The following is a 23,706-nucleotide window of genomic DNA, read 5'->3' on the forward strand; positions in this document are numbered from 1 at the left end:
TCCCGACTGACCGGTAGCTGTCTGGCATTGCAAGCTTCCACAGGGCTATCGCCACTCGCTTCTCAACTGTGAGGGCTGCTCTCATCTTGGTATTCATGCGCTTCAGGGCAGGGGAAAGCAAGTCACAAAGTTCCATGAAAGAGCCCTTACGCATGCAAAAGTTTCACAGCCACTGGGAATCGTCCCAGACCTGCATCACTATGATGTCGCACCAGTCTGTGCTTGTTTCCCGGGCCCAAAATCGGCATTCCACCGCATGAACCTGTTAGGGGACTTATTCCTTCACCCACTTCCTTCCCTGGTCCTTCTCGCATGAACAGAGAGCAACAATACCCCAAGTCCAAAGGTGCAAACAATTCGATGTTTATTGGGGTGAACTTCCAGCAAGCATGATTCCAATTTCCTTCCTTAGTATCATAGAATCATAGAATATCAGGGTTGGAAGCGAACTCAGGAGGTCATCTAGTCCAACCCCCTGCTCAAAGCAGGACCAATCCTCAACTAAATCATCCCAGCCAAGGCTTTGTCAAGCCTGACCTTAAAAACTTCTAAGGAACAAGATTCCACCACCTCCCTAGCTAACGCATTCCAGTCTTTCACCACCCTCCTAGTGAAAAAAGTTTTTCCTAATATCCAACCTAAACCTCCCCCACTTCAACTTGAGACCATTACTCCTTGTTCTGTCATCAGCTACCACTGAGAACAGTCTAGATCCATCCTCTTTGGAACCCCCTTTCGGGTAGTTGAAAGCAGCTATCAAATCCCCCCTCATTCTTCTCTTCTGCAGACTAAACAATCCCAGTTCCCTCAGCCTCTCCTCATAAGTCATGTGTTCCAGTCCCCTAATCATTTTTGTTGCCCTCCACTGGACTCTTTCCAATTTCTCCACATCCTTCTTGTAGTGTGGGGCTCAAAACTGGACACAGTACTCCAGATGAGGCCTCACCAATGTGGAATAGAGGGGAACGATCACGTCCCTCGATCTGCTGGCAATGCTCCTACTTATACATCCTAAAATGCCATTGGCCTTCTTGGCAACAAGGGCACACTGTTGACTCATATCCAGCTTCTCGTCCACTGTAACCCCTAGGTCCTTTTCTGGAGAACTACTGCCGAGCCATTCGGTCCCTAGTCTGTAGCGGTGCATGGGATTCTTCCATCCTAAGTGCAGGACTCTGCACTTGTCCTTGTTGAACCTCCTCAGATTTCTTTTGGCCCAATCCTCTAATTTGTCTAGAGCCCTCTGTATCCTATTCCTACCCTCCAGCGTATCTACCTCTCCTCCCAGTTTAGTGTCATCTGCAAACTTGCTGAGGGTACAATCCACACCATCCTCCAGATCATTTATGAAGTTATTGAACAAAACCGGCCCCAGGACCGACCCTTGGGGATTCCACTTGATACCGGCTGCCAACTAGACATGGAGCCATTGATCACTACCTGTTGAGCCCGACAATCTAGCCAACTTTCTATCCACCTTATAGTCCATTCATCCAGCCCATACTTCTTTAACTTGCTGGCAAGAATACTATGGGAGACCGTGTCAAAAGCTTTGCTAAAGTCAAAGAACAACACGTCCACCGCTAGCAATAGCAAAGTGGGAACTATAATGACAAAACAATACAGAAGTGAGGATTTCACATCCCAGCTATTGATAAGTGAGTTCTTGCCAGATAGGATGCCTTTTTCCTTTTACATCTTCTAGGCACTTCCCTTTCTCTGGAGGTGATAGGCATTATCAGGACAGGATTGTATTCCTAACAGCCCAATAGCACCTTCTTTCAATGTGACTAGTTTGGAATGTGAGGATGTGACCGTTCGCTTCCCAGCTTATGGCTGCCTCTGCTGCTTAGCCCTAAGCACAGGGCCTCAGACTGTCACAGTAAGAGAAGTTTCAGAGTAACAGCCGTGTTAGTCTGTATTCGCAAAAAGAAAAGGAGTACTTGTGGCACCTTAGAGACTAACCAATTTATTTGAGCATGAGCTTTCGTGAGCTACAGCTCACTTCATCGGATGCATACCGTGGAAACTGCAGCAGACTTTATATACACACAGAGAATATGAAACAATACCTCCTCCCACCCCACTGTCCTGCTCGTAATAGCTTATCTAAAGTGATCATCAAGTTGGGCCATTTCCTGCACAAATCCAGGGGGGTGAGAAAACCTGGATTTGTGCAGGAAATGGCCCAACTTGATGATCACTTTAGATAAGCTATTACCAGCAGGACAGTGGGGTGGGAGGAGGTATTGTTTCATATTCTCTGTGTGTATATAAAGTCTGCTGCAGTTTCCACGGTATGCATCCGATGAAGTGAGCTGTAGCTCACGAAAGCTCATGCTCAAATAAATTGGTTAGTCTCTAAGGTGCCACAAGTACTCCTTTTCTTTTTACAGTAAGAGAAGCCTCTTACACCGGCAGACAGGGATTTTATATCTCTATAACTAGCCAAGTGATAAGAATACACCTAAATTCTTAGAGTATAGGCCTTTACAGACAGGCCTGAATTTCTATATCCTAACACTCCACCCCTTTTTTTTTCTTTTTCTTTTGGGATCCTCCTGCCCAGGTATCCCTGGAAAAGCATAGGACATATGGCCACACATTTCCTGATAGGGCAAGGCATCAAGGTAGAAGGTGTCGATTTTCCATTTGTTCCACTGCCCCTTGTGTAGTATAGTGCCCTTCACCTTCTTTCGTATGGGCATACCACACCTATTCCAATTAGTGTTCCAGACTTCCCATTAGAGTGGGCCTGAGAAGGTTGAGTCCAGGTTGTCTAGTACACTATAGGGTTTGGAGGGCTTATTACATTACTTACAGGTTATCTCCCTATGCAACGTAACACAAGTACAGTTAACAATACAAAATCCACAGCAACACCGAGTCCTGACCACTGCAGTATGGTCCAACATCCGAGACACCCCCAAAACACTGCCTCTCCTCCTTCAACAGGGTCACGATCTGATGTGCCCAGTTGCTGGCAGTTGCAACAAGCTGCTCCTTCAAGTTTTGTATGCTTTTGTCCATATCACAAGTCCATTGAATGTTCACAGAGAAATGGGATATTGTCCAAACTAGCTTGACCACTTGGTATGGAATCAGGCAGTAGGCCCTGGTTTGATTATTCACAGCAATAAGATTCACAGATCCATTTGTGCACCGAAGTCCAGATAGCAGCATGTAGATGGGTGTAGTTTGGTTATGGGCTGGTGTAATTGTGCCCCCAGTAATATGTACATTCCCAGCAAAACACCTTATACACAGTACACCCAATTGTCCACCCCTTGCATAGGCCATTGATTCTGCTTCTCCATAGTCATAGAAGAGGGGCACATCCAAACATCTTCTGTTGATTTACACTATTTTACACACCCCTCCATTGATTCCCAGTGAGCTCCTCCCCTTCTCATTATTTCCATAGGGCTTGTGGGGACCACCTTAGTTGCCATTCCATTTCCAGGTATCACGGTAGCTATTACACAGGTGCTGGCCTCCTAGCTGAGGATTTTGCATTCCCATACACATCTTCCCCCCAAGGTCAGCCTTTTGAAGCCATCCCCCACCCACATCATGAGATTTTCTGTTCATTAAAAACACAACAATGCTAGCAACAAGACAAACACAAAACACAGATCCATGGTATTGTGGGTTATTTTTCCCGCTGGCGCCAGCTTGCTTGTAGAGTGTCTGAAAAACAAAAGAAATAATTTGCACCCCCCTGGTGGGGACAGATTATTACTTAATAATAATAATATCCCTTTCTTTTACAAATTTCCTTGCTAATTGCAGGAAAAAACAGAAGAATTACCTCCAGGCTGTCCTTATTTTGTTCTATAGTCAGGCTAGTGAATTACCCCACTCACTGGTCATTTATGAAATTCATGAGGTGGTGTACCTCAGTCTCCCCTCCTGTACAACAGATCAAGTTTGCAATAGTTTCTCTGCTGTACCAAGCTTTAAGTTTATTCTCAGGTAATAGCTGAGACACAGCTTCAGATTTTAACACTGTACACATCCTGGGAAAATGCACATTCCTTCCATATAGTTTAACCTCCATAACATTATATTAGCCATATTAATTTTACACAAGGTGTAACTGCCTCCCCCATGCCCACAGAGTTTTCATGCACACCCACCAAAGCAACAATCTGATCCCCCAGAGCCACCCCAAGGCTCAGTGTTCCCATCATTCCTCCCCTTTTCCTTTTCTTCTACCTGTGCACGCACACAAAATTCTCTTTTGCCTAACATCCCTTGCACTGTGATTATTCTTTTTTACACAACTGTACCCCGATTACACTTTCATCTTGTACAACTAGACACAACCAGGGGCAGCCAAAGTTAAGTTCCAATAGAAACCCCTTACATCCTTTAGTGATTTTGATTACATTACCCAATAGTCAAATAATTTTGATCAGATTCTCTCTCCGCCTGCTGTCTGCAGCAGTCCCTTATAGACCATTTCTGTGGGAAAAGGGCCCATTTTCCTTCAGAATAGCTGTAAAGGCTTCTGGGGACAGAAGCCTAGTGGTGGTAGTAGCCACTCTACCTGACCCCCGTGGATAATTTAATGACCAAGCTTCCATCCAATGTGACTGCACAGAGTTGCACATACAGTTACATTGAAATAACTGGGTTTGATCATGAAACAAAAACATGATTTCAATTTCCCTCCCACCCCCATTCGCTGTTCCCATTTGCACCCCACACACCCACCCACTCACTTCCTGATTGACTCTGCAGACTATATAGTAAAACTTGAGTTCTGCTTAGCTATATCTTAACCAATCATTTTCCTGAAATTTAACTAACCAATCCTAACATATTGTAACATGATTATGTAACCAGTTACATTCCACCACCTTAACTAGTTTATGCCCAGCAAAATTAATTATACAGCCGACAGAAACAATCACAGAACCAGGCAGAGATTATACAGACAAACAACAGCAAAGTGGGAACTATAATGACAAAACAATACAGAAGTGAGGATTTCACATCCCAGCTATTGATAAGTGAGTTCTTGCCAGACAGGATGCTATCAAACTAAAAGTTTCCTTTTACATCTTCTAGGCACTTCCCTTTCTCTGGAGGCGATAGGCATTATCAGGACAGGATTGTATTCCTAACAGCCCAATAGCACCTTCTTTCAATGTGACTAGTTTGGAATGTGAGGATGTGACCGGTCGCTTCCCAGCTTATGGCTGCCTCTGCTGCTTAGCCCTAAGAACAGGGCCTCAGACTGTCACAGTAAGAGAAGGACCTTACACCGGCAGACAGCGATTTTGATTCTTTTATACCTCTATAACTAGCCAAGTGATAAGAATACACCTAAATTCTTAGAGTATAGGCCTTTACAGGCAGGCCTGAATATTTATATCATAACAGAACCTGCCCCATTAGCACCATGATGCCCACATTGCCAGGGCCCGTGCTTTGAGAGAAGTCTGCGTCCATGGCCTCATCACTCTCGTCACCGCGCTGACGTCGCCTACCAGCCCAATTTCGCTTTGCCAGGTTCTTGTGCTGCATATACTACTAGATAATGCACATGGTGTTTAATGTGCTCCTAATTGCCAAAGTGATCTGAGCGGGCTCCATGCTTGCCGTGTATGGTGTCGGCATGGAAAAAAGGCGTGGAACGATTGTCTGCCGTTGCTCTGACGGAGGGAGGGGTGACTGATGACATGGCTTACAGGGTTGGCTTACAGGGAATTAAAATCAAAGGGGGTGGCTTTACATCAAGGGGAAACAAAAACAACTGTCACACAGAATGGCCCCCTCAAGGATTGAACTCAAAACCCTGCGTTTAGCAGACCAATGCTCAACCCACTGAGCTATCCCGCCCCCTCATATTCCAAGCAGGACTGAATCTCCACAAAACTTTTCAAGGTGCCCCTGACAGACCTCACTGAAATGATTGTCGGCTACTGATTTCACGGAGGGAGGGAGGGGGGAGCAAATGAATACAAAACAAATCTGGTCTATTTCTTGTTTTGATCCACTCCATCTATCTTTTACATCTTTGGCTGGCAGCAGACGGTGCAGAAGGACTGCTAGCCATCCCCATCTCCTGGCTGCTCGGCAGAAGACGGTGCAATACGCCTGCCGGCAGGACTAAAGAGAATGGCCTGGTTGAGTCACTCCTATTTCAGTCCCTGCGCCCATGTCTGCCCAGGCGCTCCTGACCGACCTTACCGAGGTGGCCAGGAGAACCTCGGACACGATGACAATGGTTATCAGACCTATTGCACCGTCTGCTGCCACAAGGCAATGAGCTGCTGCTGTGTAGCAATGCAGTCCCGCGTCTGCCAGCGCCCAGGAGATGTAGGGTGATGGTGAGCTGAGCGGGCTCCATGCTTGCCGCGGTGTGGAGTCTGCGCAGGTAACTCAGAAAAAAAGGCACGAAACGATTGTCTGCCGTTGCTTTCATGGAGGGCGGGAGGGTGGGCCTGACGACATGTACCCAGAACCACCCGCAACAATGTTTTTGCCCCATTAGGCATTGGGAATCTCAACCCAGAATTCCAATGGGTGGCGGAGACCGCGGGAACGGTGGGATAGCTACCCACAGTGCAACGCTCCAGAAGTCGATGCTAGCCTTGGTACTGTGGAAGCGATCCGCCGAGTTAATGCACTTAATGCACTTAGAGCATTTTCTGTGGGGACACACACAATCAACTATCTAAAAACAATTTCTAAAAAACCGACTTCTATAAATCCGACCTAATTTCGTAGTGTAGACATACCCGTAGAATCACAGAATGTTTGGGTCAGGGTGACCTCCTGAGGTCTCTTTAGTCCAACCCCCTGCTCAAATCAGGAACAACCCCAACTAAATCATCCCAGCCAGGGCTTTGTCAAGCTGGGCCTTAAAAACCGCTAAGGAGGGAGATTCCACCACCTCCCAAGGTAACCCATTCCAGTGCTTCACTGCCCTCCTAGTGAAATCCTGTTTCCCAATATCCAACTTAGACCTCCCCCACTGCAACTTGAGACCATCGCTCCTTGTTCTGTCACCTGCCACCACTGAGAATAGCCAAACTCCATCCTCAGATAGTTGAAGGCTGCTAACAAATCCCCCCTCACTCTTCTCTTCCCTCACCCTTTCCTCATAACACACATGCCTCAGTGCCCTAATCATTTTTGTTGCCCTCCATTGGACTCTCTCTAATTTGTCCACATCCTTTCTGCAGTGGGGGGCACAAAGCTGGATGCAGTACTTCGGATGTGGCCTCACCAGTGCCGAATAGAGGGGAATAAACACTCTGACTAATGCAGCCCAATATGCCGTTAGCCTTCTTGGCAAAGGGCACACTGTTGACTCATATCCAGCTTCTCATCCACTATAATCCCCAGGTCCTTTTCTGCAGAACTTCCCAATAGCCAGTTGGTCCCTAGCCTGTAGTAGTGCATGGGATTCTTCCGTCCTAAGTGCAGGACCCTGCACTTGTCCTTGTTGATCCTCCTCAGGATTTCTTTTGGCCCAACCCTTCAATCTGTCTAGCTCACTCTGGACCCAATCCCTACCCTCCAGTGCTTGGATTCTTTACGTGTTTTCACAGTCAAAGAGCACATTCCATGATTTCCTAGGGCAGAGTTTTCAGGTTATTTTGATTCGGGGAACTATGCTATAGGGTGCTTTCTCTGTGTGGATTTGACAGGTGGATCAACACAGATGCACACTGTGACCCTTCTCAGGGTGCTGAGGACAGAGAGTCTCCTTGTTGCCACTTGCCACTACTAAGAGGGACTTTTGAATTGGGCAGCTGGATGTATGTGATCAAACTCACCCAGCCTGTCAGGCACTCAAGCACCCTTCTCTGAGCTGCATCAGCCCTGCCAGTTGACAATAGAGGCACCCTAACCCTTGAGTTCCTTCAATATGCCCCCCTCTGGGGGCCAGCCCCGATCACAAGATACTCAGAAAAATCCCAGATCCTCCGTTCCCAAAGCAATGGTGTACCCAAGGTTACCAATTTTACTGTAGACCACTGCTTCTGTATCACACACAGCACTTGAGTACAGTTATCGAACAAAGGGAAATTTATTTAACAAGGGAGAGAGATTTAAACCGAAACAAATGCGAATGATGGAAACAAACAGTTACAAACAAAACGAAATCATAAAATGCAACAGACACTTTTTAATAGTTACCTTTCCTATCTAAGTAGATTAAAGTGTGAGATGACAGTCTATTGCAGTGATTGCTAGTCCCTAGGAGCCAGGGCCCTGCCTTTCATGAAGCACCACTGGTCGTTAGCGATCTCCTTGGTGAATGGACTCAGAGAGTTTCTCTCCACCCTGTTACAGACTGATTCAGTCTTTTGTCTATATTCACAGAAAGGACGATCTCCTCATCATCATATTGTCGTTTTCACTTCCACAGGGTTTCGATGTCTAGAGTTTGATAGGTTTCCGCTGCCTTTTCAGGGCTGGTGCAAAGGAAGCACAATGGAGCAATACATCGCATAACTGGCTAGCAAGGTTTGGGTGACAATTCCCTCCCACTGGAATGGACAGTCCCCAACAAGACCTATGATTGGGGTAACTCACTTTCATGACAATACCATAAGGGCATAATTTTCCATGTACCTACATTACTCCTTAAATATGACTCATACACACCTCTCGCAGTGATTAGGAGTAACAATAATCTACAAGCTTTCATTAGAGATCTCACTGCTATGCTTCCTGGATAAATATCATAAAATCAGTGTATTAGGTGTGGTGAGTTTGTCAGGCCTGAGACAGGCATTTCCTGCGAATTACTCAGCCCTTTGCCAATTGGCACCAATGAGCTTTTGTCACACTTGCACTGAGCTATACAGTCACACCTTGATATAACAGAAAGGCCAGTACATAAAATAGAGAAAGGAACAATAAGATACCAAAATGACAACGGTTGGAACTCTCCATTTCTCTCAGTCTTTGGACGGATGGGTACTAAGAGCTGTGGCTAGAGCTGAGGAACCAGGCAATTGGACAGCTGGCTCAGCCCTCCATACTAGTAGCTTTCTCATGTACAGGGAGATGGTCAAGATCGGAATTGATGTCATGACTTGCTTACCCTATGGCAGTTTCCCCCAAACTAGGGATGCGGCTTGTTCAGGGAAAGCCCCTGGCGGGCCGGGCCAGTTTACCTGCCGCGTCCGCAGGTTCGGCCGATCGCGGTTCCCACTGGCCGTGATTCGCCGCTCCAGGCCAATGTGGGCTGCAGGAAGCTGTGCTCGCCGAGGGATGTGGTGGCCACCCTTCCTGCAGCCCCATTGGCCTGGAGCTGCGAAACGCTGCCAGTGGGAGCCACAATCAGCTGAACCTCTGGACGCGGCCGGTAAACAAACCGGCCCGGCCCGCCAGGGGCTTTCCCCGAACAAGTGGAGTCCCAAGTTTGGGAAACACTGCCATAAGGGATCAATCTGTCTAAAGCTATGTCTATCCTTCAAATACTGGAAGTATTCTTCTGACAAACTAACACTGTCTACACTGGGGCACAGGTCACATCCTAGTCAAATCCTAGTGAGGTAAATAGAAAGGAGCATAAACACTGCCAAATTAAGTGTAAAAATGTAATAAGAAAAGCCAAAAAGAGTTTGAAGAACAGCTAGCCAAAAACTCAAAAGGAAATAAAATGTTTATGTATCTCAGAAGCAGGAAGCCTGCTAAACAACCAGTGGGGCCCCTGGACGATCGAGATACAAAAGGAGCACTTAAAGACGATAAAGTCATTGCGGGGAAACTAAATGAATTCTTTGCTTCAGTCTTCATGGCTGAGGATGTCAGAGAGATTCCCAAACCTGAGCTGGCTTTTGTAGGTGACAAATCTGAAGAACTGTCACAGATTGAAGTGTCACTAGAGGAGGTTTTGGAATTAATTGAGAAATTTAACAGTAACAAGTCACTGGGACCAGATGGCATTCACCCAAGAGTTCTGAAAGAACTCAAATATAAAATTGCTGAACTACTAACTAGGGTTTGGTTACAGCATCCTCCAGATTGTAAACCCAGGTAAGGGAGGGTTACATGCCATCCTCCAGATCGTTAATGAAGATATTGAACAAAACCAGCCCCAGGACCAACCCTTGGGCCACTCCGCTTGATACCGGCTGCCAACTAGACATGGAGCCATTGATCACTACCCGTTGAGCCTGACAATCTAGCCAGCTTTCTATCCACCATATAGTGCATTCATCCAGCCCATACTTCTTTAACTTGCTGGCAAGAATACTGTGGGAGACTAGCAAAGCTTTTGATACAAAGTCAAGGAATAACACATCTGCTGCTTTCCCCTCATCCACATAGCCTGTTATCTCGTCACAGAAGGCAATTAAATTAGTCAGGCATGACTTGCCCTTGGTGAATCCATGCTGACTGTTCCTGATCACTTTCTTCTCCTCTAAGTGCTTCAGAATGGATTCCTTGAGGACCTGCTCCATGATTTTTCCAGGGACTGAGGTGAGGTTGACTGGCCTGTAGTTCCCCGGATCCTCCTCCTTCCCTTTTTTAAAGATGGGCACTACATTAGCCTTTTTCCAGTCATCCTGGACCTCCCCCGATTGCCATGAGTTTTCAAAGATTGGCCAATGGTTTTGCAGTCACATCCGCCAACTCCTTTAGCACTCTCAGATGCAGTGCATCCGGCCCCATGGACTTATGCTCATCCAGCTTTTCTAAATAGTCCCAAACCACTTCTTTCTCCACAAAGGGCTGGTCACCTCCTCCCCATGCTGTACTGCCCAGGGCAGTAGTCAGGAGCTGACCTTGATCGTGAAGACAGAGGCAAAAAAAGCATTGAGTACATTAGCTTTTTTCACATCCTGTGTCACTAGGTTTCCTCCCTTATTCAGTAGGGGGCCCAAACTTCCATTGACTTTCTTCTTGTTGCTAACATATTTCTATTGTCCCATGGATAATGTGAGTGTGTCCTTCCTTTCAGGAACCAGGGAGCATCACATTTATACCATTCCTCCTATTGCAAAGTTATTGTTGGAGTCACCCATCATACAAATTGTATCATCATTGCCAGTTCTCACGTTGCTCTGGGTTTTGCTGAAGAGCACCTATACTGGGAACTTTTCAAATTAGATGTAAATAAAGAGGAGATGGAGCAGGAAAGTAAGTATCATTTCATCCTCTGTGACACTGGAAGGAGATGGGGTGACTCAGAGATTCCCTCCTTCCCCACCACTGCAGAACTGTTACCTTTTGTCTGAGCCATGTAGAGTTTATCTTCATCACATTCTATCCCTCCACTTTTCAAAGTTTCATGTGATGAAGCATTCTCTGTTGTCTGTGCTTGGAGATGCTTTGACTTCTTTAATCCTGTATCAGAGTTGCTATGACTGGAGATGAAAGTGTCAAAGACCTGGGAGGGGAATTCAAATGGATCCCAAACACAGTGTGATCATTTGGAGTTTAAATCCCAGGTTCCATCTCTTGGTAAAGCCACTTCCGGCAAGGTGGCTGTTTTTTCCCCCATTATGGGGGTGCTAGAATACTAAAAATGTTGTAAATAACATAACTGACTATTGAGACAGTGCTAAGTGAAGTACGTTAGAATGGATCAGAGGATAATGTGATGGGAGAATTTCTTGTCCTGATTCTGAATAATCAGATGTAACCTGCTCTGGAATTTCACTTGACACTTTCATTGTCATGTTTCAGAGTAGCAGCCATGTTAGTCTGTATTCGCAAAAAGAAAAGGAGTACTTGTGGCACCTTAGAGACTAACAAATTTATTTGAGTATAAGCTTTCGTGAGCTACAGCTCACTTCATCGGATCTCTCTGTAATGTGGCTTTCTATCTTTCCTGAAGGCTGTTTGGTCACCGAGTTGGATATTAGTTCTGTTTGATAGGATGTAACTCAGATTTATTGGAGAATTTAAGACAAATGATCATTTGCTAAAGACATGATTTCTCACTTCAGCTTTGCTTTTTCCCCATCCCTCCATGATGACATGGAGACAGTTCAAGTGCAGTTCTGTCAACAGGAGAGAACTCTCCAATTTACTGGACATGCTAAGAAAGAAACAGTAGTGATTTAAAATCTCCACTTGGAAATGGTGAACAACAGCAGAACCCGAATTAACTGAAGGAAGTGCATATGATCACAGTGTAGTTCAATTGTTGAAGTCAATATTGTCTCAGGTGGCTATGCTGGCAGGAGAAGCTTTCCCACTGATGTAGCACTATCTACACAGGGGGCTAGAGCTGTGTAACTACATTGCTCAGCTGTGTCGTTTTTTCACATCTCTGAGCAATAAAGTTATACTGATAAATGTCTTTAGTGTAGACCAGACAGTTTTCTCTTGTGTTTTATGCATTTACTTCACTTCTATCCTACCATCTCCTACTTTGAAAGGTTAAAAAATGTGTTAGGGGCCTTATTCCTTCACCCACTACTTCCCTGGTCCTTCTCGCATGAACAGAGAGCAACAATACCCAAAGTCCAAAGGTGCAAACAATTCGATGTTTATTGGGGTGAACTTCCAGCAAACATGATTCCAGTTTCCTTCCTTAGTATCCTCCTTCCCAGCTCTGACACCACAGAGCCTTACACCTTTGTCCCTGTTCCCATTCCTGCCCTTAGCCAAACATGATTTCAATTTCCTTACCCCTATTCCCTGTTCCCATTTTCCCCACACACACCCACCCCCTCACTTCCTGATTGACTGCAGACTATATAGGAAAACTTGAGTTCGGCTTAGCTAAACCTTAACCAATCATTTTCCTGAAATTTAACTAACCAATCCTAACATATTGTAACATGATTATGTAACCAATTATATCCCACCACCTTAATTAGTTTACACCCAGCAAAGTTAATTATACAGCACACAGAAACAATCACAGAACCAGACAGAGATTATACAGACAAACAATAGCAAAGTGGGAACTATAATGACAAGACAATACAGAAGTGAGGGTTTCACATCCCAGCTATTGATAAGTGAGTTCTTGCCAGACAGGATGCTATCAAACTAAAAGTTTCCTTTTACATTTTCTAGGCACTTCCCTTTCTCTGGAGGTGATAGGCATTATCAGGTCAGGATTGTATTCCTAACAGCCCAATAGCACCTTCTTTCAATGTGACTACTTTGGAATGTGAGGAGATAACCGGTCGCTTCCCAGCTTATGGCTGCCTCTGCTGCTTGGCCAAAGGCCTTAGCCTAAGAACAGGGCCTCAGACTGTCACAGTAAGAGAAGGCCCTTACACCGGCAGACAATGATTTTGATGCTTTCTTTTATACCTCTAACTAGCCAAGTGATCAGAATACACCAAAATTCTTAAAGTACAGGCCTTTGCAGACAGGCATGAATATCTATATCCTAACAAAGTGTGAAAAGAGAAAGTTTTTTTTTTTCCTCATGATGCAAACATTCCCACATAGGAGACCCCTTCCACCAACACAGACAGCAGAAGAACCAGAGATATATGAACTCACAGGAGTGGTTGGGACCTACGTTGGGACATGCAAAAACTTGAGCCAACATTCAGTTGTTGGCAATGGGGAGTAAAAGAAACCAACATATATGACAAGAATTTGTGGTCTTTGAATATGTTGTTGTTACAAATGAAAATTAAATTGAAGGTGAAGTTATTGGTTAAAGAGTAGGAGACTAATTGTTTGTTTGATGATCTGAATTATTTTGGAAAACAGAACTAAAAACAAGACAACTTTCAGTTAGTCATACAGGAAATGATGGCTAATCTTCAAAAGTTAATTTGATTTAATTTACCCCCTGTGGTATAAGGAGTTTTGGTAGGAAACTTCACTCCAAAGGTTGGGGTGGAAGAATATGCGTTAGAAAGAGTGTATAAGAGAACATTCGCCAAGTATAGATTTCAATTTTTTGTACTTCAAATAGAACATATTTTGCTTAGCTTAAAAGCCAGTTTCTTTAAAAAAAAACAAAACACACTATTCAAGGAGACAAGTTGTATAACTTTTTACCCACTTAGACTGTAAGGGTCACTGACTTCCTCACTTCTCTAATTTGCAAAGGAAAGGCATGACATCTGTCATAAGATGTGTCCAGCTGGTAGAAAAGCTGCAATCATCAACTATCAACATCAAGAAAAAGGCTGAAGTCCATTGCCTTTCACATCAAAAAGCCATCTAAAGGCTGGTCTACACTCAAAAGCTATGTTGACATAGCCACATCTCTCAGGGGCGTGAAAAATGGACACCACTGAGAGAAGTGGTTAATAAGAACACAAGAATGGCCGTACTCAGTTAGACCAAAGGTCCATCCAGCCCAGTGTGCTGTCTACTGACAGTGGCCAATGCCAGGTACCCCAGAGGGAGTGAACCTAACAGGTAGTAATCAAGTGATCTCTCTCCTGCTGTCCATTACCACCCTCTGACAAACAGAGGCTAGGGACACCATTCCTTACCCATCCTGACTAATAGCCATTAATGGACTTAACCTCCATGAATTTATCCAGTTGTCTTTTAAACCCTGTTATAGTCCTAGCCTTCACCACCTCCTCAGGCAAGGAGTTCCACACGTTGACTGTGCGCTGAGTGAAGAAAACTTCCTTTTATTTGTTTTAAACCTGCTACCCATTAATTTCATGTGGTGACCCCTAGTTCTTATATTAAGGGAATAAGTAAATAACTTTTCTATACATCACTCATGATTTATATATGGGGGGAGGGATAGCTCAGTGGTTTGAGCATTGGCCTGCTAAACCCAGGGTTGTGAGTTCAATCCTTGAGGGGGCCATTTAGGGATCTGGGGCAAAAATTGGGGATTGGTCCTGCTTTGAGCAGGGGTTGGACTAGATGACCTCCTGAGGTCCCTTCCAACCTTGATATTCTATGATTCTATGATTTTATATACCTCTATCATATCCCCCCTTAGTCTCCTCTTTTCCAATCTGAAAAGTCCTAGCCTCTTTAATCTCTCCTCATATGGGACCCGTTTCAAACCCCTAATCATGTTAGTTGCCCTTCTCCGAACCTTTTCTAATGCCAGTATATCTTTTTTGAGGTGAGGAGACCACACCTGTACACAGTATTCAAGATGTGGGCGTGCCATAGATTTATATAAGGGCAATAAGATATTCTCCTTCTTATTCTCTATCCCATTGTTAATGATTCCTAACATCCTGTTTGCTTTAGACTGCCGCTGCACACTGCGTGGACGTCTTCAGAGAACTATTCACAATGACTTCCAAGATCTTTTTCCTGATTAGTTGTAGCTAAATTAGTCCCCATCAAATTGTATGTATAGTTGGGGTTATTTTTCCCAATGTGCATTACTTTACATTTATCCACATTAAATGTCATTTGCCATTTTGTTGCCCAATCACTTAGTTTTGTGAGATCTTTTTGAAGTTCTTCACAGTCTGCTTTGGTCTTAACTATCCTGAGCAGTTTAGTATCATCTGCAAACTTTGCCACCTCACTGTTTAGCCCTTTCTCTGGATCATTTATGAATAAGTTGAATAGGATTGTTCCTAGGACTGACCCTTGGGGAACACCACTAGTTACCCCTCTCCATTCTGAAAATTTACCATTTATTCCTACCCTTTGTTCCCTGTCTTTTAACCAGTTCTCAATCCATGAAAGGATCTTCCCTCTTATCCCAGGACAACTTAAATTACGGTGAGGGACCTTGTCAAAGGTTTTCTGGAAATCTAAGTACACTGTGTCCACTGGATCCCCCTTGTCCACATGTTTGTTCCTCCCTTCAAAGAGCTGTAAGAGATCAGTAAGACATGATTTCCCTTTACAGAAACCATGTTGACTTTTGCCCAACAATTTGTTCTTCTGTGTGTCTGACAATTTTATTCTTTACGATTGTTTCAATGAATTTGCCCGGTACTGACGTTAGACTTACAGGTCTGTAATTGCCGGGATCCCCTCTAGAGCCCTTTTTAAATATTGGCCGTACATTAGCCGTCTTCCAGTCACTGGGTACAGAAGCCGATTTAAAAGGCAGGTTACAAACCCTCCTGAGTAGTTCAGCAATTTCACATCTGAGTTCTTTCAGAACTCTTGGGTGAGGCCATCTGGTCCCCCTGACCTGTTACTCTTCAGTTTCTCAATTAACTCCAAACCCTCCTCTGCCACCCTCCCTTACCCGGGCTGGAGAGGGCGGAAGCGCCCCACGGGGCAGGCTGGGAGATGTAGTTCCTGACTCTCCCAGGAACGGAAGTGACGTTTGGCGGGGGGAGGACGAGAGGGGCTGCGAACGCGCGAGGCGCTGCGGCTCTGCCTGGCTCGTGCGGGGCCGTTGGAGCCTCTCCCGGAGCCGGAGGAGGGTTTTGTGTCTCCCGGCTTTGGGCATGCGCAGATCGGGGGGGGGCGGAAAGAGTCGGACATGCGCAGAGCGCGGGAGAGAGTCGGGCATGCGCAGAGGCAGAGCTCACTTGCCGCTGCGCCCCGGGGCTGTGGGGCCGGGCGAGGCCGAAGGGTCTGTGCCGGGGAGACCTTCATCCACCCCCCCCCTCGCCGGAGCCGCCCTGGGGCCGCCCCGGGCTCCGCCCGCCCCGCTGCGGAGCTGCAGCCTCCAGGTACCGGAGCGAGCCCCGGGGCCGGGCGGTGACGCTGCCCCAGTGTCCGGGGGGGGGACCAGCCCCCCCGGGGTCCCTGCGTGGGGCCGGGCGGGGGGAGACCTGGGGAAAGGGGCGGGGGGAAAATGTCGGCGCAGCCCGGACATGGCCGGGGCGGGGGAGAAGAGCCGGGGCCCCCCGAGGGGCGGGGAGGGAAAGGGGGGGGGCTGAGATCCCCTCGGATTTACCGCCCCCCCCCGCTCCCGCCCTGCCCCCTTTCGCTCCCGGCAGCGACGAGCAGCAGCCCGGGTGACCCCCCCCTTCCCCCACCTCCCTGAGACGGGCTCTGCCCCCCCGCCCGGACCCCGTTTCCTCCCCACTTCGCCCGTGGCCAGTTCAAATCTCCGCCTTGGGGGGGGGGTGTCCCCCCCACTTTACCTGCAGTGACTTGTCCCGGTTTAGGGGGGAATCGTTCCCCGGAGTGATTTCTGGAACGGGCAGAGGCGGGCCGAGCCCCGAGATGGGGAGACCTCTGTTTTAGGTGAAACTGAGACATGGACCGAGATCACAGCCCCCCTTGTGCCAGGCAGTGCCCGACTGCGGCCTTAACTGCTGCCTCCATTGTGCTGGGCGCCTCGGAGACCCCGAGTGAGATCTGTGTCCCCGTTGGGCCTGGCAGTGCACGGACCCTGGCGAAGATCGCGCCCCACCGCTGTACTGGGCACTGCACAGACCCTGACAGAGATCCTGGCCCCACATTTCGTCAGGTGCTGCAGGGACCCTAAACAAAACCAGGGATCCTGTAATACCAGGAGTTGCAGAGCCCCTGATTGAGGTCAGGCCCCCTGTCGTGCAGGGCTCTGCACGGACACAGTTGGCAAAAATTGGGGATTGGCCCTGCTTTGAGCAGGGGGTTGGACTAGATGATCTCCTGAGGTCCCTTCCAACCCTGATAGAGTATGATTCTATAAGATCAGGGTCTTCATTGTGGTGCTGAACAGACCCATCGGGCTGAGTTAATGAAGGCCTCAAATCATTTATTTAAAGACTTCAAGTTACCAAAAAATCCATCATTTACACTTGTTTAAACCTGTAAATGAGCCGAGCCATGCCATGCCCCATGCTGCAGAGGAAGGCAGACAAAAAACAAAAAAAACAGGGTCTCTGCCAATCTGAGTCTGGGCAAAATTCCTTCCCATTCCAAATATGGCAAAGACCCAGCAGCCAGACAGCTAGGAAGGAATTCTCTGTAGTAGCTCAGAGCCCTGCCCATCTAGGGTCCCATCACCAGCCTCTGGAGATGTTTGCTGTTAGCAGTTGCAAATCGGCTACCTGCCATTGTAGGCAGTCCCATCATGCCAATCCCTCCAGAAATGTATCAAGCTCAGTCTTGAAGCCAGTTAGGTTTTTTGCCCCCACTGCTTCCCTTGAGAGGCTGTTCCAAAACTTCACTCTGATGGTTAGAAACCTTCGCCTAAGTTCAAGCCAAAACTTATTGATGGCCAATATCCATTTGTTCCAGTGACACCATTGGTGCTTAACCTAAATAAGTCCTTTCTTTCTGTTAGGGGGCTTATTCCTTCACCCACTTACTTCCCTGGTCCTTCTCGCATGAACAGAGAGCAACAATACCCGAAGTCCAAAGGTGCAAACAATTCGATGTTTATTGGGGTGAACTTCCAGCAAGCATGATTCCAGTTTCCTTCCTTAGTATCCTCCTTCCCAGCTCTGACACCACAGAGCCTTACACCTGTGTCCCTGTTCCCATTCCTACCCTTAGCCAAACATGATTCCAACTTCCTTACTCCCATTCCCTGTTCCCATTTCCCCCTTTAGCAAAACATTATTCCAATTTTCTTACCCCCATTCCCTGTTCCCATCTCCCCCTTTAGCAAAACATGATTCCAATTTTCTTACCCCCATTCCCTGTTCCCATCTCACACACCCACATGCCCACCCCCACCCACACCCACACCCAGTCACTTCCTCATTGACTACAGATTATATAGTAAAACTTGAGTTCTGCTTAGCTATACCTTAACCAATCATTTTCCTGAAATTTAACTAACCAATCCTAACATATTGTAACATGATTATGTAACCAATTATATCCCACCACCTCAATTAGTTTACACCCAGCAAAATTAATTATACAGCAGACAGGAACAATCACAGAACCAGACAGAGATTATACAGACAAACAACAGCAAAGTGGGAACTATAATGACAAAACAATACAGAAGTGAGGATTTCACATCCCAGCTATTGATAAGTGAGTTCTTGCCAGACAGGATGCTATCAAACTAAGTTTCCTTTTACATTTTCTAGGCACTTCCCTTTCTCTGGAGGTGATAGGAATACAATCCTGTCCTGATAGTGCCTAACAACCCAATAGCACCTTATTTCAATGTGACTAGTTTGGAATGCGAGGATGTGACCGTTCGCTTCCCAGCTTATGGCTGCCTCTGCTGCTTAGCCAAAGGCCTTAGCCTAAGCACAGGGCCACAAACTGTCACAGTAAGAGAAGGCCCTTACACTAGCAGACAGTGATTTTGATTCTTTCTTTTATAGCTCTATCACTAGCCAAGTGATAAGAATACACCTAAATTCTTAGAGTATAGGCCTTTACAGACAGGCCTGAATATCTATATCCTAACACTCCACCCCTTTTTTTTTCTTTTTCTTTTGGGATCCTCCTGCCCAGGTATCCCTGGAAAAGCATAGGACATATGGCGACACATTTCCTGATAGGGCCAGGCATCAAGGTGGAAGGTGTCGATATTCCATTTGTCCCACTGCCCCTTGTGTAGTATTGTGCCCTGCACCTTCTCTCATACGGGCATACCACACCTATTCCAATTAGTGTTCCAGACTTCGCATTAGAGTGGGCCTGAGAAGGTTGGGTCCGGGTTGTCTAGTACACTGCAGGGTTTGGAGGGCTTATTACATTCCTAATAGGTTATCTCCCTATGCAACGTAACACAAGTACCGTTAACAATACAAAATCCACAGCAACACCGAGTTCTGACCACTGCAGTATGGTCCAACATCCAAGACACCCCCAGAACACTTCCTCTCCTCCTTCGATGGGGTCACGATCTTGTGTCCAGTTGCTGGCAGTTGCAACAAGCTGCTCCTTCAAGTTTTGTATGCTTTTGTCCATATCACAAGTCCATTGAATGTTCACAGAGAAATGGGATATTGTCCAAACCAGCTTGACCACTTGGTATGGAATCAGGCAGTAAGCCCTGGCTTATTCACAGCAATAAGATTCACAGATCCATTTGTGCACCAAAGTCCACATAGCAGCATGTAGATGGGTGTAGTTTGGTTATGGGCTGGTGTAATTGTGCCCCCAGTAATATGTACATTCCCAGCAAAACACCTTATACACAGTACACCCAATTGTCCACCCCTTGCATACGCCATTGATCCCGCTCCTCAATAGTCATAGGAGAGGGGCACATCCAAACATCTTCTATTAATTTACACTATTTTACACACACCCCCATTGATTTCCAGTGAGCTCCTCCCCTTCTCATTATTTCCATAGGGCTTGTGGGGGCCACCTTAGTTGCCATTCCATTTCCAGGTACCATGGTAGCTATTACACAGGTGCTGGCCTCCTAGTTGAGAATTTGCATTCCCATACACATCTTCCCCCCCAAGGCCAGCCTTTGGAAGCCACCCCCCACCCACATCATGAGGTTTTCTGTTCATTAAAACACAACAATGCTAGCAACAAGACAAACACCACAGACAAACAACACAAAACATAGATCCATGGTATTCTGGGTTATTTTTCCGCTGGCGCCAGCTTGCTTGTAGAGTGTCTGAAAAACAAAAGAAACAATTTCCTTCCCCATGGTGGGGACAGATTATTGCTTAATAATAATACCACTTTCTTTTACAAATGTCCTTGCTACTTGCAGGAAAAACAGAAGAATTACCTCCAGACTGTCCTTATTTTGTTCTATAGTCAGGCTAGTGAATTACCCCACTCACTGGTCATTTATGAAATTCATGAGATGGTGTACCTCAGTTTCCCCTCTTGTACAACAGACCAAGTTTGCAATAGTTTCTCTGCTGTACCAAGCTTTAAGTTTATTCTCCGGTAATAGCTGAGACACAGCTTCAGATTTTAGCACTGTACACACACACACACACCCCTTAAGGTTAACCTGTCCCCCTTATTTTCAGGCTTGACTTGTTTTTTTCACCTCCCTTTCCTGAAGGGCCATAATCTGAGTCTTCTAGTAGCTTGTTTGCTGACCAGATGTATTTGTTATTTGCAGCTCCTTTGTGCCCATCAGCTAGGTAATTTGCATTTACACACAGAGGCTTACTAGCTTGCTTTTGGATCCAAAGCTGTTAGCAGCTCAGACACTGTCTTAAAAGGGAAGCATTTTACTTCCACCAGAGTTCTGATTACTTTCCACTTTCATCTCCTGCTCCAAAACACAGCGATCTGAAAAAGAAAGCACAACCTATTGTGGCTCCTTTTGGAGCCCTATTAGGATTTTAATGAAGTACCATGTTTTATTTGCATTTCTTTTACTCCTTTTCCAATATACACTGCACATGTCCTGGGAAAATGCAAATTCCTTCCATATAGTTTAACCTCCATAACATCATATTAGCCAAATTAATTTTACACAAGGTATAACTGCCTCCCCCATGCCTACAGAGTTTTCATGCAGAACCCACCAAAGCAACAATCTGATCCCCCAGAGCCATCCCAAGGCTCAGTGTTCCCATCATTCCTCCCCTTTTCCTTTTCTTTTACCTGTGCGCACACACACACAAAATTCTGTTTTGCCTAACATCCCTTGCACTGTAATTACTCTTTTTACACAACTGTACCCCGATTACACTTCCATCTTGTACAACTAGACACAACCAGGGGCAGCCAAGTTAAGTTCCAGTAGAAACCCCTTCCATCCTTTAGTGATTTTGATTACATTACCCAAAAGTCAAATAATTTTGATCAGATTCTCTCTCTGCCTGCTGCCTGCAGCAGTCCCCTATAGACCATTTCTGTGGGAAAAGGGCCCATTTTCCCTCAGAATAGCTATAAAGGCTTCTGTGGACAGAAGCATAGTGGTGATAGTAGCCACTCTACCTGACCCCCTTGGATAATTTAATTACCAAGCTTCCATCCAATGTGACTGCACAGAGTTGCACATACAGTTACATGTATATAACTGGGTTTTATCATTAAACAAAAACTTCCTTCTTGACATCTCACATAAGTATCCAAAGTACCCTCCATTAAAACTTCAGAAAAACAAAAGAGTGTGGAAAGGCAGGTTGCACTTTGAAACTTTTATTTTATTTTTTTTTTTCCTCCACTCCCCCAGGACCAAGTCTCAGATCCAGTCTCTAAAGGTGGTCTGTTAACTCTGCTTTTGACCTTAAACCCTTTTGTGCCAAATCATCTTTCACTACCCCTAACTAATTTACAACCCTTCAGCAGCCCTCGCTGAAGCAGCACCAAACTTGAAAGATTTCTGGCAGCTTCCCATAATGCTGCCCTTACTTCAAACCTCTCAAGCAGACTGAAGTGCCTCTTTTCCCTGGGAGGCATTCAGTCCCCATGGGCAGGGACCTTCTTCCCCTACCCATATACCAAGGAAATTTGTCCTTCTGATATTTGTCCTTCTGATGTATTTATAGAGAGCAGTCATATCTCCCCTCAGCCTTCTTTTGGCTAGCTTAAAGAAGCCAAGCTCTTGGAGTCTCCTCTCATAAGGCAGATTTTCCATTCCTCGGATTATCCTAGTAGCCCTTCTCTGCACCTGTTCCACTTTGAATGCATCCTTCTTAAACATGGGAGACCAGAATGGCCCGCAGTATTTCAGATGACGTCTCATCAGTGCCTTGTATAACAATATTAACCCTTCGCTGTGTCTACTGGAAATACCTCGCCTGCATCCTAGGACTGCATTAACCCACGTCATGGCCGCAGGACATTGGCAGCTCATAATTATGCTGTTATCACCCAATACTCCCAGGTCTTTCTCCTTCTCTGTCCCTTCCAACTGATAAATCCCCAGCTTATTGCAAAAATTCTTGTCATTAGTCCCCAAGTGCATAATTTTGCTCTATTAATTTTCATCCCATTTCAATTACTGCAGATTTCAAGGTCATGCAGATCTTCTTGTATATATTCCGGTCCTCCTCCATATTGGCAATACCTCCCAGCTTTGTGTCATACTCCCACTTTTTGTGCCAAGGTCACTAATAAAAATGTTGAATAACATTGGTCCCCCAAGACTGATCTCTGAGGAATTCCACTAGTAACCTCCCTCCAGCCTGACAACTCACCATTCAGTATGACTCCTTGTAGTCTCCCCTGTAACCAATTTCTTACTGACCTTTCACTTCTCATATCCCCATCTTCTCCAATGTAGCGAGTAGGTTCCCATGTGGAACTGTATCATATGCCTTCCTGTCATCCAGATGCTATTGCATTTCTTTTGTCCAAAAGAAAACCACCTCACAGAACAAGATCGGGTTTCTCTGGCACAATCTAACTTTTGTAACAGTGTTTTATTTATTTATAGTGTTGAAGGCTGGAAGGAACTGTTAGCAATAGGCTGCGAATGGCCATGTGGAGGTGGGGGAAGGGATGGCAGACAGTGTGGGGAGGGGATGTGATGTTGGAGGGGTATATGGGATTCTGTTTTGTAGGAGTCCATGTCTCTGCTCCCTGTGGCCGTGGTGCATTCAGTATCAAAGCAGCATGTCAGCGGAGGAGACGCACACAATAGCTCCATCTGGAACACGCAGCATTCACTGCCAGACGGGATGGGTGATTTTTCAGGGGCCCAGCTTGATATGCCTGGCTGGGGTAGATTCTGTTGGACGGTGATCTGGGGCTCTGATAGTTTGGGATGTTCCTTTTTGCATAGTCAGTTCTTTCCCTTTATTGTTTTACCCCCACCTATGCCTGATGCCACTCTCTTCTTAACTTGCTTTTGTTATTTCAGTTCCAGTTTTTAAATGGGATCTAATAATTGCAAAGCTGAATGAAAGATAAAAGAAACAACCATTTGAATTTTGGCGCATAGCTGGTAGAACTATACCTAGTGAAGGTATGCTTTAATTACCTGGTTACCTATAGCATTTTCTGGTGGGGTGGATGAAGCAATGTCAAAGAGCCAAAAGCGCTTTTTAGGGTGAAAGGGCTCACCAG

The 23,706-nt window shown here is 45.9% G+C and overlaps 1 protein-coding gene across 1 annotated transcript in view; it reads left to right on the forward strand.

The window, feature by feature from the left end:
* The first annotated feature begins 16,367 nt into the window (after positions 1-16,367).
* LOC311514002 (uncharacterized protein) overlaps positions 16,368-23,706 on the forward strand; it is a 35,288-nt gene continuing 27,949 nt past the window's right edge. The window contains exon 1 of the mRNA XM_084616258.1: positions 16,368-16,529. The gene's annotated coding sequence lies outside the window, so the exon portion shown is untranslated. The remainder of the gene's footprint in view (positions 16,530-23,706) is intronic.

Source organism: Lepidochelys olivacea, assembly GCF_965140295.1.
Source record: "Lepidochelys olivacea isolate rLepOli2 genome assembly, chromosome: 28".
Taxonomy (NCBI): Eukaryota; Metazoa; Chordata; order Testudines; family Cheloniidae; genus Lepidochelys; species Lepidochelys olivacea.